This window comes from Charadrius vociferus, unplaced genomic scaffold (assembly GCF_000708025.1).
Source record: "Charadrius vociferus isolate BGI_N301 unplaced genomic scaffold, ASM70802v2 scaffold65, whole genome shotgun sequence".
NCBI lineage: Eukaryota > Metazoa > Chordata > Aves > Charadriiformes > Charadriidae > Charadrius > Charadrius vociferus.
This window is the reverse complement of record NW_009649293.1, coordinates 2,540,084-2,557,539: the sequence shown is the minus strand read 5'-3', so window position 1 is coordinate 2,557,539 and position 17,456 is coordinate 2,540,084.

Sequence of the window (17,456 nt, the reverse complement as noted above, 5' to 3'; positions counted from 1 at the left end):
CTGAAAATCGTCTGCATGCTGAAAGCACTGTAGTTATATTGGCACAGTACTTTATCTGAATAACATATCTAAGTATTCAGCAGGCTAACGAACCCAGGCAGAATGCCACACTAGCATGACCAGATTTCTTCTGATACTGAAATGACTTGGCTCAGAAATTGTTCTGCTGTCTCCAGATGGCACTGCCCTGCGATGTGTAGTTGGCCTTGAATGGTGTGATGGATTAAAATAAAATGTATGAAACGTTATCTTTTGTTTATGTTTCACATGCCAGAACAAGGTAGCCACTGTCTGTCAAATCGTATAAAAATATTTTGGAAAAGCGAAACCACAAATGAAAACAAAAGAAAAGAACTAAGAAAAGCACAAAGCAGCTATAACACAATATAAAACCCAAATAAAATCACTAGTATTGTTCACAACAAAACCCCCATCTTTCTAAGGGGTAAACTAGATAAACCATTCCTTCTCTTTCTCCCTCTCTTGTACTGACCATCCCTTCTTCCACCCCACTCCCCTCCCTCAATCAGATCCAGGGCCAGTTATTAGTGCAATTGCAGGAACAAGGATGAAGCATTTCAATTTTGGTGCTGCAGGCACTCACTGAAACATCTATTGATTGAAAATACTCCATGAGAATTCTGATTATCCTAACATTTTTCCCTGGGAGTGAAAGAGGCAGGCTTTCTTATTTCATTTTATGCAAAATCACAGTAATTGGTATCTGACCTTTTTGGAATAGACTGTTAAGCTTTACACGGCTGGATTTTTTTTTTTTTCTTCATTGAATCAATTATTTAAATTATAGCTATCTCAAAAGGAGCAACAGGGTGCAAACAAGAATAGAATATTTAAATGAAACTGAAAACTTATTCTCAACCACTACCCCATTAACACAAAACATGCTATTAGTTGAAATTCCTACCTCTGGAGGTTTCTAACATTTGGATTAAAATTTAGCTTTTAAATAATTAAACTAAACCTGCCCAAACAAAGACAAATGACATTTCTGAGCACTAAAAAAAAAAAGAAAAAAGTCTGAATGAAAATACAAGGATGGAAAAAAGCAAAAGCTACATCAACATGTGAAATTAATTCTCAGAGAAATAAGGCTTTTTTAATTTTTTTTTTATGGTCTAAAATAAGTTACTTGATCCAAGCACCCATCTTTTTTAAAAATAGACTGCAAGCTCAAATGCTCTCCAGAACAGTCACCAGTAAATTCATTCCTAATTGGTATCACAGAAACCATATCCTTCTTTCCTAATTTAGATAATCAAGACAGGCAACTGACTTGCAATTCATATGGTAAATCCATCAGAAACAAACTTGGGCACAATTTTGAGGAAGCTACTTTAGGGCAAACTAAGATTAAACCACTACTGATAATTACTCAAGTACATCTGTTTGATCTGAAGTGGTTTAAAAATACCAACAGCCAAATATACCATTTTCAGAGACAAAGATATATTGGATTCGGGACAGGATAATTACACAATTATCCAGTGAAAGATCAGATTGTCATCATAAATTAGTATTTTCAGTGCCTTCAGACAGTCTCTTCTAGCTTGAAGAAGTGTCGTGAAGTTTCTACTTACATCTTGCGACACTTTCACTTACACAATTAAGCCCTTCTTCAGTCTATATGAGAGAAACCACTACTTCAGGAGGTGCTGAAAAGGTAATCCTGCTCATTGGGAAATGACAGGTAGCCAGTGTCAGCTTCCTGAAAGTAGACCATGACTAATTTTAAAGAGTGTATTTAGGGAAAAATAATCCTAAAAGAACACTCGTGTTACCTATCAATCTGCATTACATGGCTTGGTATAATTATTTCCTTAAAGTGAGAAACCACTTTTCTCCCCAGCTCCTAAGAGAGTTTCCCATTTCCCTTAGAATCCATTACACAAATTCTCACTTTCCCAAAGCAAATCTGCACTTTGCTTAAAAAAAAAAAAAAAAAAAAAAAGAGTGGAATACACCTGGAGACCATTGTCCTGCAAGCTTTGGCATGAGTTCAGGACAGAAAGTGTTTATATTAAGATTTTGATGTCATAAAACACAATTTCTCTTACCAGAAATACCACCCTTCCATCTTTACGCAAGAATATTACCTCCTTCCTCATCCTTTCTGTCTCAAGCTTTTGAAGTCAAATCAACTGGGTTACCCCATTGACTGCATCAGATGCTTTGTTTGTAATTAGCAGAAGTTACTTTTTGTTGTTTGGAAAAACATTATTATCCAAAACAAGGGTGACACTGACTAGGACCCTTCACCACCAATATTTAAATATTTAGGTTCTTTGACTACGTCCTAGGTGTGACTTGCATCACAGTAACTTTCTTCATGGCAGCCCATATGGTGCTGCGCTTTGGATTTGTGGCTAAAACCGTGTTGATAATACACCAGTGCTGGTTACTGCTGAACAGTGCTTGCACAATATCAAGCCTTTCTCTTTTTCTCTCTCCTCCTTCCTCCCCAGCAAGTAGGCTAGGGGTGGGTGAGAAGTTGCGGGGGGGGACACAGATAGGACAGCTGACCTGAATTGGCCAAAGGGGTGTTCTCCCTCATATAACATTATGCTCAGTAAATAAAAAAATAAAAACAAACAAACAAGAAAAACCCAAACAAAACAAACAACTGGAGTAGGGGTTGTCTTCCCAAGTGGCCAGCGCTCAGAGACTGGCTGGGCATTGGTCTGTTTGTGGGGGATGATGAGGGATTGCCTTTGCATCAGTTGTTTTTGTCCTCTTTCCTTCTCTTACTAAACTGTCCTTACTTTGACCCACCTTATTAAACTGACCTTATCTTGATCCTTACCTTACCTTTCTTGCTTTTGCTCTTTCTATTCTCTCCTCCATCCTGCTCCTGGGGGAGGTAGTGAACAGCTGTGTGGGTGGGCTTATCTGCTCTCTGGGGTCAACTCACCACAGACTACAAGCATTTGCCTGGAAAATATACTTCCTTACTTGATGTACTGAGAATAATAACAAAAATATAACACCATTAGAAGAAACCTGCACCACAACCTTGTAATTTACTATCAATAATAATATTCTTACTCTCTGCTATAAAAATACTTTTTTTTTTCTGCTCCTAACAATATATCTATCTTTAGTAATGATGCTGTTATAAGAAGGTCCTTTAAAAATTGCGGATAAGGTTGCCATTGTCATTCAGTTTCATAGCACTGCAATTAAGTTCTCAGCAAGAAGTTTTCCTAGCACTCATGCAGTATAATGCGGGGAACTCACAGTTTACATGGAAAATGTTATTTTTCAGCATCACACTATTCAGCAGTCTACCTGTTCGGGCACAATCTCCAAATAATGAAGTTGTGGAGTTTACATTAAGCCATTTAATTACCTAAAGTTCCTTCATTAAAATATACTGAAGCACCTAAGAAAGAAATATAGGAGGGAAAGTGCCTGTCTTTCTGCTACTACAGCATTGAAGTAAAATGAAATAAAATCAGGTGAAAAAAAATGAGGGAGTTCCCCAGGATTTTGTCCACAATGAAAGAAGCAAGTAGTTTTGTCACAATCACTTCCATTCCACTTTGTAAGAGCTCACTATCAATCTGTATACAGGCATTCATAATTTACAGCAAATCCCAAAGGAGTTTGCATTCTGTGACAGAGCATTAAAAATGCTATACAAAACCGAGGTGAAATCTTGCAAGACAAACATGTTCCATCTGACTGAGTCTCCAGTCTAGTGGAGTGCAGTTCTTCTGCTTGCCAAGCACATACCAAATTTAATCACAAAAGTTTGAGTTAGACAAATTTTTAGCGTATATCAAAAAACCTAATTCCTTCTGTGGATTATTCTACACCTTTTGTACTATAGTATCCAAGGGTCAATTTGATCCCTGAATATTTTGATTTTTAACTTAGAAATTATCTAGTTAATGAATTAGAAAATAATTTTGAGTTACATCTATTCAGTAAATGAAAGTCTAAATGACCTTCAGATAACCTTTGAACATTGCAAACTCAATTTGTTATCTTCTTTATTACTTATCAGACACAGATCTTCGTAACAACATGAACGATTTCCTTTGAAGAAAAATTTTTTTTTTTTTTTTGTGGGAGCAGTGATGAATCGTCTTTGAAACTTAAAAATTATATTAGTCCCGATAATTTGTTTCACTCTGCATATGTGTGATAAAAACTAGGTAGTTTGCAATACCATTTTTATTCAACTGAAAATTTAACAAAAAAAAAAAAGGAATTTTGAATCAATACCTTTAACATAACTTTAATTAAAATTTGGTGTCAGTTTTTAGTCTCTCTCTTATATACTAACAGCCTTACTCTTCATGTAATTTTGATGTATTTTTTCTTCTATGGTTTAAATCTTTTCAATATTCTATCAACGGAAGTCTTCTTTGAGACTTTCTTAGGCAAATTAATGCAAATTACACATATTTTTATGTTTGATCACCAGGTGCTTTCAAAATATGCAATTCAGCTTTGTACACAACAAAATTGTTTTCTTACCCTTCATTGACTGATATTTTGTACTTCTTTTCTTTTTATAAAAAAATAGTCCTGAATGGTTTTATTGCAGTAACTTTAAAAGTCTAAGCATTATGTAATTGCACTATCAATTGTAATTGCACATGACTCAAGTTCTCATATACTATTTTCCTGAAATTGTAAAAGTAAAACTTTAAATTATCTGTTGAATAAAAAACCTTTTCCCACTTGAATGAACTATCATGGAGTTGAATTTAAACATTATGATATTAGTCACATTCACAGTATTCACATTTTTTACTATTGCTACTGTATCATGTTAAAGATGCTCAACTACCATTAAAAAAAAAAGTATCCTATTTATGAGATGCTTGTGATGTTTTAGGTAATTGGATACCATGCTGCTGATTCTCATTATTTATTGAAAGTGCTAATTTGCATTATCTTAAATTTTTAAAGACTGTAAATCAAACCTTTTTAAATTATATTTTATACTCAAGAATTTCACAGTAAATTGTTCTTTCAGTGATGCATTATTCCCTTGTTTATTCTTTTTAAACAATGCACCTAATTCACCATCCTTTGAAAAACTTTAATTCATTTATTAGTTCAACTAATAAAGTTGAATACAATTTATTACCTAAGCCACAAGTTCAATTTTTTAGTTAAAAAAAAAAAAATCCAATCATTTTCTTCTTGTGGTATGTCTCACTGCTTGCCAAATACTATGCTAGATTATGAGGATTATTACTATAACAAGCAGTAATCAGTAATCTAATTTTAAATATTCTTGAACTACTATAATGAAAATCCACTAATAATTGTTAATCATAAACAATCACATGTAAATATGTTTAACCCTAGATACCATTTTCTTCCTATCTATATTTTTAGTTATTTTGCACTTAACAAGTTCAAAAGATATATCTTTAAATCTCCCAAACCAGGTTGACTCAGGTAAATAGGTGACTAAAGACAGGTAAGACTGAGTTTTAAGTGACAGATTACAATTTAACTACATTAATCTACCAGGTATATCATAATGGGTCATTTGAAGATTCGTATCATAAAAATTATATTCCTTCTTCAGTCTACTCAGGAGAAAGTCAACTAAGAGACTTGTCTCCTTGTTCTGACAGTAAAACAAGGCAACCTTCAGTGTGTGAAGAATCACAGCTACCAAAAAAAACCACCACCCCCCCAAAAAAAAGAAAACCCCCAAAACCAAAACACCCTTCAGGTCACCTTAACTTTTTGAAGACTTGGTGCTTTTCACCAGCTATAACCAACTAACGATTATAATTAGCAGGCAGAAGAGACTCTTCTTTCTCTCTATTCCCCTTCCTTCAACAGCCTTCTCTTCATTTGTAAGCATACTGATCTTTTCAGTAAGACATACATATTTAGCTGATTATCCTGATCTTACTGACATGAGTTTCATACTGGTGTAAATTTACTCTTTAGTGAAGTTACTTTTAATTCAAACAGTATAAATAAGGGTAGACTAGATTCAGCTGGGGAGAATTTGTTTTTAACTTCAGCTTAATTTACTTTTGTTTGTAGAAGTCGAGGCTATTGAATAACAACAACTTAAAGCCACATTTCATTGGGAGTACCCAGTTGTGTGTATAGGAGCACCAATCTACACCTCCTGTGTGACAGCAGCTCTTGTATTGCACTAACTCATTTTAAGCAAATGAGATACAAGCTTTCAGACTTATAGCTGGCAGGCTTGTTACAGATGCTTCAGACTTCATAAGGAGCGTGCTTTGCATTAATTCAGATAATTCCCAGGGCCAGTGCAGAATAGAATAATAAAAGAATCTTGGGGGGAGGGGAAAGAATCCTTATGTATGTCATTGTATCATCTTCTTTATTTACTTTTTCCTTCTAATACCTTGGAAATGCTGTTGTATTCATTTCACAGGTAAGATTTGAGGAACTGAGAAAGAAATATGCAGAGTTTGTCATGGTAAGTATTTAATTACTTAGCTCCTGAAAGCACTTTTTTTTTTAATCTGGTCTGAGTCAGATGTTCAGTTCATCTTAAATGCTTAAGCACTTTTCAAAATTATGTAATATTCCAACTTTCCATTCCTAGGATGCTCATGGCAGAATTAGATTTGAGTCTGTATTTCACATAAACTAGACTAACTTCTCTCTCTAAGAAACTCTTTGAGAAAACTTAGGAAAAGGGAAATAATGGGCCCACATTAGAACTAATGTTCTGACAAGGAGAGGAATTATCTTTCCTGTTATGAAAAAGCATACTTTAACATGTATTGAGACATACAGAGGATACTGGGTACTGTGTCTGACACACAGCTATTAATCATCTCATATTTTCCCTGCTGTGTCTGAAGTGATGTCTAGATGCAGAAACTTCCAGTGCCTGGCTGGATTAAATGTTAAAACACGTTCATCCTTATGCTATCTGTAACACTAAATTCCTTCCAAACGCTGCTGCCTCCTTGTTTATGACAGGTAAAGGAAAAAACTAACACATAAGCAGGTAACAATACATAAACAAATAACAACAAAGTCCACCTGTAAAGGTAGATACCTGTTTTACCAATATTGATATTGTTCTCATCTTTGTCTTAATCTTTCCTTTACATATTAAATCTAGTTTACTTCTTAATTTCTGTTCACTTGAGGTTGTGCCCTACTCAAGTAAGAGACTGTCTTCACTTGCTTTTCCTGGTTTTTGTTTTTTTTTTCTTTTTAATCTCTGCACTAGAAAAGTCTCTGCATCGAGATTTGAAATAAAAACAAAAAAACAAACAAACAAACACCCACCCACACACACAATCCAAACCATGACCAATGCCACTCATAGAAATCACTCTTATTTTTTCAAGCATAGCTATTAGAGAGGAATAGAAGTAAGGAGAAAAATTAAACTGCTCCCTGCATCATGGCTTTCCCTTTTGGTCTAATCTGCATATTCACCACACTAGCTTGCTGGTTTAGAATTGATGCAGTAAGTTGATTTGCAAGATGAAGCCATGTTGTGTAGCTTGTCTCATGCCCCCATAACTCTTCTCATGCCTCCAACATCAAATACTGTCTGAACTTGGACATGACCATGTTCATCATTCCAAAGGGATTACATTTCCTATACAATAACCCACTCATTCTCATAATTTTCCTACTAGTCAGTATCACACAAGTTTCAGAAACTGAAAATTCATAAACTGATCTAATGTGAATCCCATTTCAGCAGAAATATATCATCTTTTTCAGTTATGCCCAGACACCAGCAGGACTGCTTTGAAGCTAAACAATTCTTTTTCTTCTCACCAAAACATTAAGATACATATAATCAAATATCTGACTTTGATAGTCTAAGACTTCTGCTTTCATACTGTAAGATCCCATTTTACAAATAGAACATGAAGGTCCTCTGGAGCCAGAAGAAATGTAAAAGATGTATGTAAAGGACACAAATAAATAAAAGTAAATTAAAAGAAAAAAACATTTCTAAATACCATCTTGAAAACACCATGGTATTTACTCCTACTTGTGCTTTTAATCACGTTACTTCTTAATTTACTTAATTTTGCATAGGAAAAAGGATAACTATTTTTATGTTAATTCTATATGATACTACTTAAATATTTTCCCTCTTCCACCAAAATTACAACATTACCGTATTTTATCCTTCCCAAACCAAACCCTAATTTCCTAAGCTCTCACTGGTTGACTGGTTGCAGAGAATGATATATCTTGCATACTTCTTCTTAATGTCATTTCAAATAATAGAATGAAAGCAAGAACAGGTACGAAGTTTACCAGAGTACTTTCTTTGAACAAAGGTCAGTTACCTGTAAGTAGTTAAAAAACAAAACAAAACACATGCCCCCCCCCCAAAAAAAAAAAAAAAAACAAAAAAAACAAACCAAAAAGCCTCACACGAATCACAATACTTATTTATATTCAGGGGCAAATCATGCTTCTATTTATTATATGAAAAATGCCCTATAACCCATTGGAATTGCTGTTAGAGCAGGCAGTGCAGTATGGTTATTTTGAGCTACCAACATTATCACTGAAAGTGTCAAAGATCCACCACATTAAAACAAAGACACGGTTATGTGCTGCATAATGTTCTGTTACAAAGTCTAGCTGAAAAAGAGCTGAAAAGTCAGGGTGTGCGTTCTACAGTTCCCTCAGATTGAAAGAAGTTGGCAATGCTCTCCACATCACAGACATTTTTCTTAGTGAGAAATATTGGTCAAAAATTCCATGAAAATACTGCTTACTAAGTCTTTTCTTCGTCTCCCCAAGTCCCTTCTACTATTTTCCCTAGCAATGTTCAGCTAAAGTTGTTGTTCAGTACGTATCTCATTTTTATGTTTACTTGCATAATCAGTATTTATTTGTCTTTCAAACGAAAGCGCAACATTAACTCACATTTGCTGTTGACGTACAATTAGACATAAAATTCTGAATAGACAATAAATTTATCCCTAGAATCCATATACTTCTCAGACTTCTTTTTTTTGTTTGTTTGTTTGTTTTTAAATGCACAAGTATTAAAACAGAATAAATTCTCATCTTTCAGTAGTGGATGAGCTAAACCCCCTCACTTCAATATTTAAATTAGTGTTTCTCTCTGACACAAAATAACACTGTTTTAACAAATACAAATACAAAAAAAAAAAAACACAACTTTTTTTTTTCCCTCTTGACAAACAACTTATATCTTAATTTAAAGATATATTTCATGTGTCTTTTAAATAATAATGAAGTTACAATGTTAGCAACGTCATCCCTATGTTAGGAACATCAGTTCAGTACTAGTTCACAATATCACAAATAAGCAGAAATTCAGAACAGAGGACACTGTCTGGTGTAATTCTCAGAATAATTTTATATCCTTCTGTGCATATGTTCCATATGCATCTGTGTCACCCCCATAAGTCAGCATGAGCTGTGCATGAGATATGTCCTAATTTAGTCATCTAAAGGATAGACACTGGTTTCTAATTAATAGGGAAATATTTAGACAACTCTGAAGAGAAAGCAATTTAACCTTTATAAAAATAAATCAAACACTAGTACTGGAAGACCATATAGGGATGTTGACTCTCTTCCCCCTACCTACCCCCTCTCTTCCCCCCTACCTACCCCCTACCGCTGTTTGTTTTTTTAGTAACTAAGATATAACACAGTTTGATTTCTTTTTTTAAAAAAAGCTATTGAACCTCATTATCCCTGGAGGTGTTTAGGCCCAGGCTGGATGGGGCTTTGAGCAACCTGGTCTAGTGGGAGGTGTCCCTGCCTATGGCAGGGGTGTTGGAACTTGATGATCTTCAAGGTCCCTTCCAACCTAAACCATTATATGATTTATAAGATGTATTAAAGACCATTTTGATCTTGAATATTTGAAAGTTTGCTCCCTCCTCCCCAGCAAAAAAAAAAAAAAAAAACCTAAAAAACCCAAGCAAACACCATAAAACCCAAAGGAAAGGAAAGCATTTGAATTAAGCTATTAAAAATACTAAAATAAAATTGAGAAAGAAAACCTTTAGAATTGAAATAAATGCTTGTGTTAACAGTATTAGAGGAAACAAAACCATAGTGTTTTGTGGAAACTGTTGCAAAGCAGTTGGTTCTGCTAACATATCTATAGCAGTATGGTTCATGTTTTCACTAACTTCATAAAGGCTGTGCATAATTTATTAGAAACCAATTTAGTCATGAATATAAATTCCCTGGCATTTGGGAAAAAAACATATCTTTATTATGCATATTTTGCTGCTCAACTTCCTCATTTCCTTGTTAAAATGTGCTACTGTGGCACTTTCTTACATTAACTTCCAACTGTATAAATTATAAACCAGCAGGGACCATTTAAAAAAAGTCTCACAAGACACATGTTCGTGATACTTATCTATAAGGACAGCTTATCTATAACCCAAGAAGATATTGTACTAAAATTGTAAAATTTTCCTTTAGGTTCCTTTGTTATACCTAATTCTTTTTTCACCAAAGATGTGGCTTTGTGGCTTGTTGTGAAAACTATAAAGATTCTTTTGAAAATAAAATAAAATAGTCCACAATTATTTTAGCCTTCCATTATTACACACTAGGAAAACAAACAAGTAAAATCCCCATACAAGAAATATCTTCTTATTAACTGCTCTCAACCTGCCCCTTTGAGAAAAAAAAATGATCAGAATATTAGAATGATTTGACAGTATGATTTTGGGCAATAATATATACCATTAACGTACCATTCAGTATGCCTTAGAAGCAGGGAAAGGGAACACTTTGTGAGTGTTGTTGACAAGTGCTCCACCAGTGATCACATTTCTGAAAATGGGGGGAAAAAATGTTATTTGGGGGCTGGGGTGGTGAAATCCTTATAGAACTGTGCCATGATGCCATTCGGAGGTTCAGTTTGATCTCTGTGGTTTAAGCAGATAGAAAACCAAAGGAAAAAATGAGAGGGGAAAAATGCAAACAGATGAGCGGGTGTCCCTCTCTTCCCAAACACCCAAATGAAAACCTATGCAAAGTGTTTAAAATCCAAATGCACTTTTCACTTTCATAGTTCACTATGCTGTGCAATATTATTGCTCTAACACATATACAATAAAAAAAAAGAAAAAAAAAGCTTTTCAATATGGTTATATAAGTATTTTTAAAAAGCAGCAGAAAAGGGCTAGCATTGATCAGGAGAATCAGGAACCTACTTTCTCAATGTTCTAAAAGTTCTTCTTGCTTAGTCCAGCAAAAAGATGAATGAGAGGGAAATATGATTACTGTTTTATAAGTGCATCAGCTGAGAACACACAAGCGCTTCAGGGAAGATAAACTATTTAACTAAAGAACAATACTGGCACAGAAACAAATGTGTATAGATTGACCATAAGTAAATTTAAGCTGACAACAGACCTCTTACAGGCTTAGAAGAGACAGCAGAGATGGTAAAAGTACAATAAAAAACTGTACTTTTAAATGGAACTTGATAAAGTGATGTTGTGGATTGCATAAGGTGGTTCTCATGATAGCCCATGGCTAGACCTCAGTACACAGGAAATTCTTTCCAATACAGTACTTTTAGGATGGATCTTTTCTTTCATACAAATAGCGAAAAGAAAAATAAAACATGAAAACCAAGACTTACTCTTAAGAAGAGAGACATAGTACAATGCCTCTCGACTTCTTACAACACATGCATAAAATGGATGAAAACAGACAACACCAAATGACAGAAAAATAGAAAGCTTCTACTTTGGACATCTGAGCTTTTACAATAGGAGAGGTTGTAAAAGCCACCATTATTAGATTTTGAGAAACTTGTTAAATAGATTAACTTCTGTGCCATGGCAATTTTCTTGAGGTGCCTCTCCTTCTTTTTTAGTTTTATTTAACATTAAGCACAGAAATATGGACAATGTGCTGGAGAGAAAGGTCAATGTATTCTGATCCACAAAATGTATATACAGAGAAAAAAAAATATATATATCACAGTTCTGATAGGCAAACATTTTCACTGAGAACTCTTACTTTTTTTATGTCATCACTAGACACTGCACAACCAGAGTGCCAGACGTGAGCATAGTGCTAAAAGCATGAGGAGTATACTAAAGGTTTTACTTAAATCATTTCAGACCATCAATCTGAAGTGAAGGAGGACATGTCAAATCTGGAAGAGCATAAGCTAATTTGTTTTGGTAAAAGAAAAATGCTAAGATTCGTTTAAAATCTCAAATGAAGGTGGAAATTTAAGTGTTACACTTCCTATTTATGCTACTGTAAGACAAACCGTTCCCATTCAAGTTAAGGACTAAGCTTTTGCTATTCTGAAAACTGTGACATAAAATATTCAAAATAGAAGAGGAAACCAAATGTGTGATGAGTATGAAAGCAAAACAAAGGCACATTTTGCTCTGCAGCATAAAGCCCAGCCATTCTAATACTCAGTCCTTCCAGTCCCCGTCTATCTCTATTTCTTTTGTATAAAGCTAGGTAGTTTTATACTTTGTTCCCTACTTTGATTGAAGTCTTTGATCCATTTACAGTCAGAGATATTAACACTAGCACAAATGCCAATCATTACACAAAACCCCACATATGCTGTTAACCAAGTGTTCCTTTGCTCTTCAGTTCTGTATGCTGAGTTACTAAATGCTGCAATTTTAAAAAGCGATCGATATCAACAGGTCATCAGTCTCTTTAAATTGTCATAAAATCTGTATGTATTTCCAGCATCATGCAAGTTGAGTGGAAGAAGAAAAAAAAAAAACCCAAACAAAAACAATCAAACCACCAAGGTCAAAACAAACCCTCAGAAAGACTGCCTGAATAAGCAAAGTGTTCAGTTTCTTTATGCAAACATAAATCTAGGTCACACTTTAAAGTAAGGTTTTATTTGCATATAGGTTTCAAGGTTTCAGATGGCTTAAAATATTAATGACCTTACACATCCATTCAAGAGAGAGATTAAGCTCACAAGACATTGTAACCACAGGACTACGTGCTACGTTCTAATAATCCATCATTTTATATAAACAATTTATCTTTCATATAATAATATATTATGTATATTTTGGTTACTCAACTGAGTAGACTAACTCATAAGTAGAGTTCATAAGAGTTCATATTTTATATAAGGCTCTAGTCATTGACCAAATGCTAGAGAACATATAAACAGAATCATCTGGTGAGACAGTAGTTTTAAACATGTTATTACCTGACCTTATGTTTGACTAGACAAATTACTTACTTGAACACTATAAACTACATGAAGCCCACAATCAAGGAACTTGGTTAAGAAAATTATACATGCAGCACTCCCTCGTTTCATGATATTGTAGTAAAACCCACAATGATCTGCACTATTCAGAAGTCAATTTATACATCTAACACTCAGTGTTGAATATATAAAAACCTATTTAAACTTGAATGATACAATGGTATATAAAAATTTTTTTCCATGCACCTCCTTAGCCTTCAGTGACTTCAAATACTGGGGAAAGAAAGGAGGCAAAAAAGGGGCATCAGAAACACCAGTTATGAAAGCTTCTGAAGTCATTTACATTACCTGTTCCACCAACAGATCAAAAATCTTCCTCTCAGAGTAATAAAAATATATATGACCTTGACTAGAGAGGAATAAATAAAACTTTTCTACTAGGTAAAGCATGCCAGCAAGAGGTAGGCTGCAGATATTTACATGAAAACAGAAGTAATATAGTTTATATCTTAAGGAACAGCATATTGCCCCTCTAAGAACAAAGATAAAAAACTGACTATAAAATGGTTGATATTTTATTACTTATTTTTTGCATTTTGATAAGTGAGTAGATAGGTGTTTAATGAAGTCTTATGGACACTGGTGAATGATTATAGTTCATCATTCAGGATAAATACCTTTATAGTTCGAGCTAGAGCTCTAAACAGAAAGCACATTATTCCCAAGTCAATCATGTTGCTGGCATGAAAAACTAGGAAAATAAGCAGAATGGATGCCTTTTAAGACTCATCTCTATTAATTAAATTTACAACTAAACTAAATCCAAACTTAATTCAAGCCACAAGCACACAGCTAACAATCTGTCTGACCTGGCCAGTGCAGAGCTAAGAAACAGAAAGTGATGAGAGACCTAAAAAGAACTGTGAAGTTTTATGTTCAAAGAATCCTGGGATAAGGCATTAGCAAGATAGTTCTATATGCTGATATGAAGTTACAATTCTCGAGCAAAATGTGACAATAAAAACTTATAATACTCCTAGAGATGAGGGATTCAAAACAGAAGTTTACCAGAAAAGGAATCAATACCTGGTAAGTAGGCAGAAACTGATTATCAAAAGGCATTGCAAATATATCTCTGGATATAATCCGTATGATTGAAAATGAAATTGCAGTTAATTTATTGACACACACACAAAAAAAAAAAAAAAAGGCTGAAAACATGGTGCATTCAGTTTACAAAACTAAGAGAAAATAATGCAAAGTTTAAGGAAAGCAATTAATTTAAATACAGTATTGTACAGTAGTCAAGTAAAGAATAATTGTTATAAAAACAGTGCATGCAAGAAAAAGAATTGTAAATGTCTAAGAGAAGCACCTGATGTAGATTGTGAAACACAAACAGCAATTTGAAAGACTAGCAGAAATGCAGAAGGACCTGCCCTACTAATTCTAGGTAACAGAGGACTCAACTAGAGTTTGGGTGTTGAGTCATCAGTGAAACAAAATCGAAAGAACAGAGCCAAAAAAAAAAAAAAAAAAGATCCAAGGGTTAAGACAATCCATTCCCAGGAATTTACTGAGTTGACTGAGCTTTAAGAGGAAGAATAAGTATGACTGGGATCATTTGCTCAGCCCCTGTGAAGCTGCATGGAAGTTTTGTATATACTACTTTCAGGTAATCCCTTGGTCAGGTTTCAAGCTGCTGAAGCCAATTCTGCACATATTGCCTGAAGCAACAGCAACACGTATGAACAGTTCCTACCGTGTGAACATACACTGATCAAATGACTTACTCCAGACCTACTTCCCTCAGACTCAAATCATAGCATAAACCACCACTTAGGGAGTACAATCAGGAGGTGGACTGAATGTAACCTGAAGCCACAAGCAGAGTGACAGTACAGAACTGATCAACGTGTAATTTCACACGCACAACAGCAGCCCCATCCTTCCAGGAGGTTGACATCTACACTGTCAGAGTCCTACCAGCAGAGATGGGGGTAGGTGTAACTAGTGCAAGGACCAGATTAATATCCTTATTAAAGAATATTACAATAAAATATATACATATACACCACCACCCCCTATTGTATCACTGTTTAGGGTGACAGAATGTGAGATTTGAGAAAGCTTTAAGTGCTTATATTAATCTTTTTTTTTTTTCTCCTGATTTTCATATTTCTTATTTTTGAGCAGAGAACATAACACAAACAAAGCCAATGCCCTTCCCCTCTAAAAAACAAATTGGGAAATTAGTCAATGCAGTTAGCAATATCTTGATTACCTCCCGCATACAGCAGTGTTAAAATTAGATTAGCCTTATAATGTATTGTCACATTTGGATTGATTCAAACATAATCATTAGACTAATACTTAGTATCTACACTGTGTTCCCTTCCAATATATATATATATATAGTGTATATATATATATTCCATATGTTTTGAAGCTTTTAGACAAATATTCAATGAAAGTTAATTCTTTTGTTTTCAATGTTCATACAATGTTTTGACTGCATATTCCTCTATGATGGGCAAATAGAAAGGATGGTGTAATATATGGAGCTGCAAGAACATATTAGCTTACAAAGAGTACTTAGTGCGCAAGGCACATACGAGGAAAGCAAAACACAATTAGAGAATGCAGTTTGAGCACAGGCTGCTCTGTGCTCTGCGCTCTGCTGGGTGAGCTGCTGGGTCAAATTCATCCTTAATGTAACACCCTAATGATTTTATTATCAGTGAAGTTACCAGAGAGATTATCTGACTCGTGAAACACAACGTGATCATGCTCAGAAGCAGCAGTTTGCAGATGAGCACTAAGAAAAGAAGCATCCCAGAATAAGTCAAGCAACGTTTCCTAAACATGTTCTTAAAATTTTATTTCAGGCTTGTGAATACAAAGGATTTGGTCACAAACAATAGCTTTGTTAACACCTCCTGCTCTCTGGAAACATTGATGAGGACAGAGAAACGGGAAGCAGCCTGCGTTAGAACTGCAAGACTGTTTTCTGCACTTGTGTCAGAAAATTGGTTCTAGCTGAGATCTCTGCCTCCAAAGAGTGACACTGACATTTTAAGAAAGCCTAGGTGAGCTGCCAGGACTATATGTCACTTTCCAGTTCTTAATTTTGAAGGTAATAATAACAGCATGCCCATCCCCACTCCTTTACAAACAGCAAGGTACGTTTTCCTATGGAGTGAATTCTTGGCACGTCTGCCTCTTCAGCAGGTACTCTAGCTGCTAAACTCTACCAAACAACTCAGAGGGGGCTGAAACTTCCAATTTGGTTGTGATGAGAGAAACCTGCTCCTGCTGAGCTCTAAACCGCAAACCTTCAGCACAGAAGCAGGATATTTTCTCTTTGAGTTGAATAAGATTAAGGGAGCCATGTGTGGCCAAAAGAAAAATATCTATAGCATAAAAGCTGTCTCAGATGTTGTCCAAGGACACAGCAAAAATATGGGTCAAAGCCTGTCTAAGTACAATATCAGTAGTTTTTAACTTCTGATAATGAGATGGATAACTGCAGTGTGAATGATCAGCACTGATTGTAAATTGTTGCAAGAAATTCATAGTTTACAGAATGTTTGGTGTATTCTGAAAAGCAGCTATTGCTTTGATATTAAGAGACAACATAACTCTAAATCAAGATAAATAATTTGAATATAAGTACTATATTGTAGGCACATTTTTAATTCTTACTTAAGGAGCTTAACCCTGTGAGCATTCCACTAAGACATATCTCTAACTTGTATGACAGAAAGAAATTCTAATTAAAAAAAAAAATATTATAAACACAGCAGCAAAAAAACCCAAACCCACCCCTAAAAGACACTACCGCCTTGAAAACACTGGAGCACTACCTTTAGCTGTCATTCCTTGCCACCATTACAATAAGTGAAACAGGGATCCTTTTTGTCTTCATCAGTTTTCTACAGGTTGTTCACATTGCTCAGAAGTGATGCAGATGCAGAAGTTTTCTAAATTATGTTCTTTGCTCATAGCACAGAAACAGCTATAATGTCTGTGTGAGAAATCAAAAATGTTCCTAGTTTCATCATTCTTTTGTTTGTGTGTGTGAGAGAGAGAAGGGCAAATACAGATTTCTTACACATTTGTGGGAAACACCTCCTAAATATAAGATTAGGTCAAGACACCAGATATCATCTGGAAAGCCACACAGTGGTTTGTTTCTTTCATCTGCTTAGCTTTTGTTCAGGTCCTTATTTAACTATGACTAATTATGTTGCGCCACAGGACA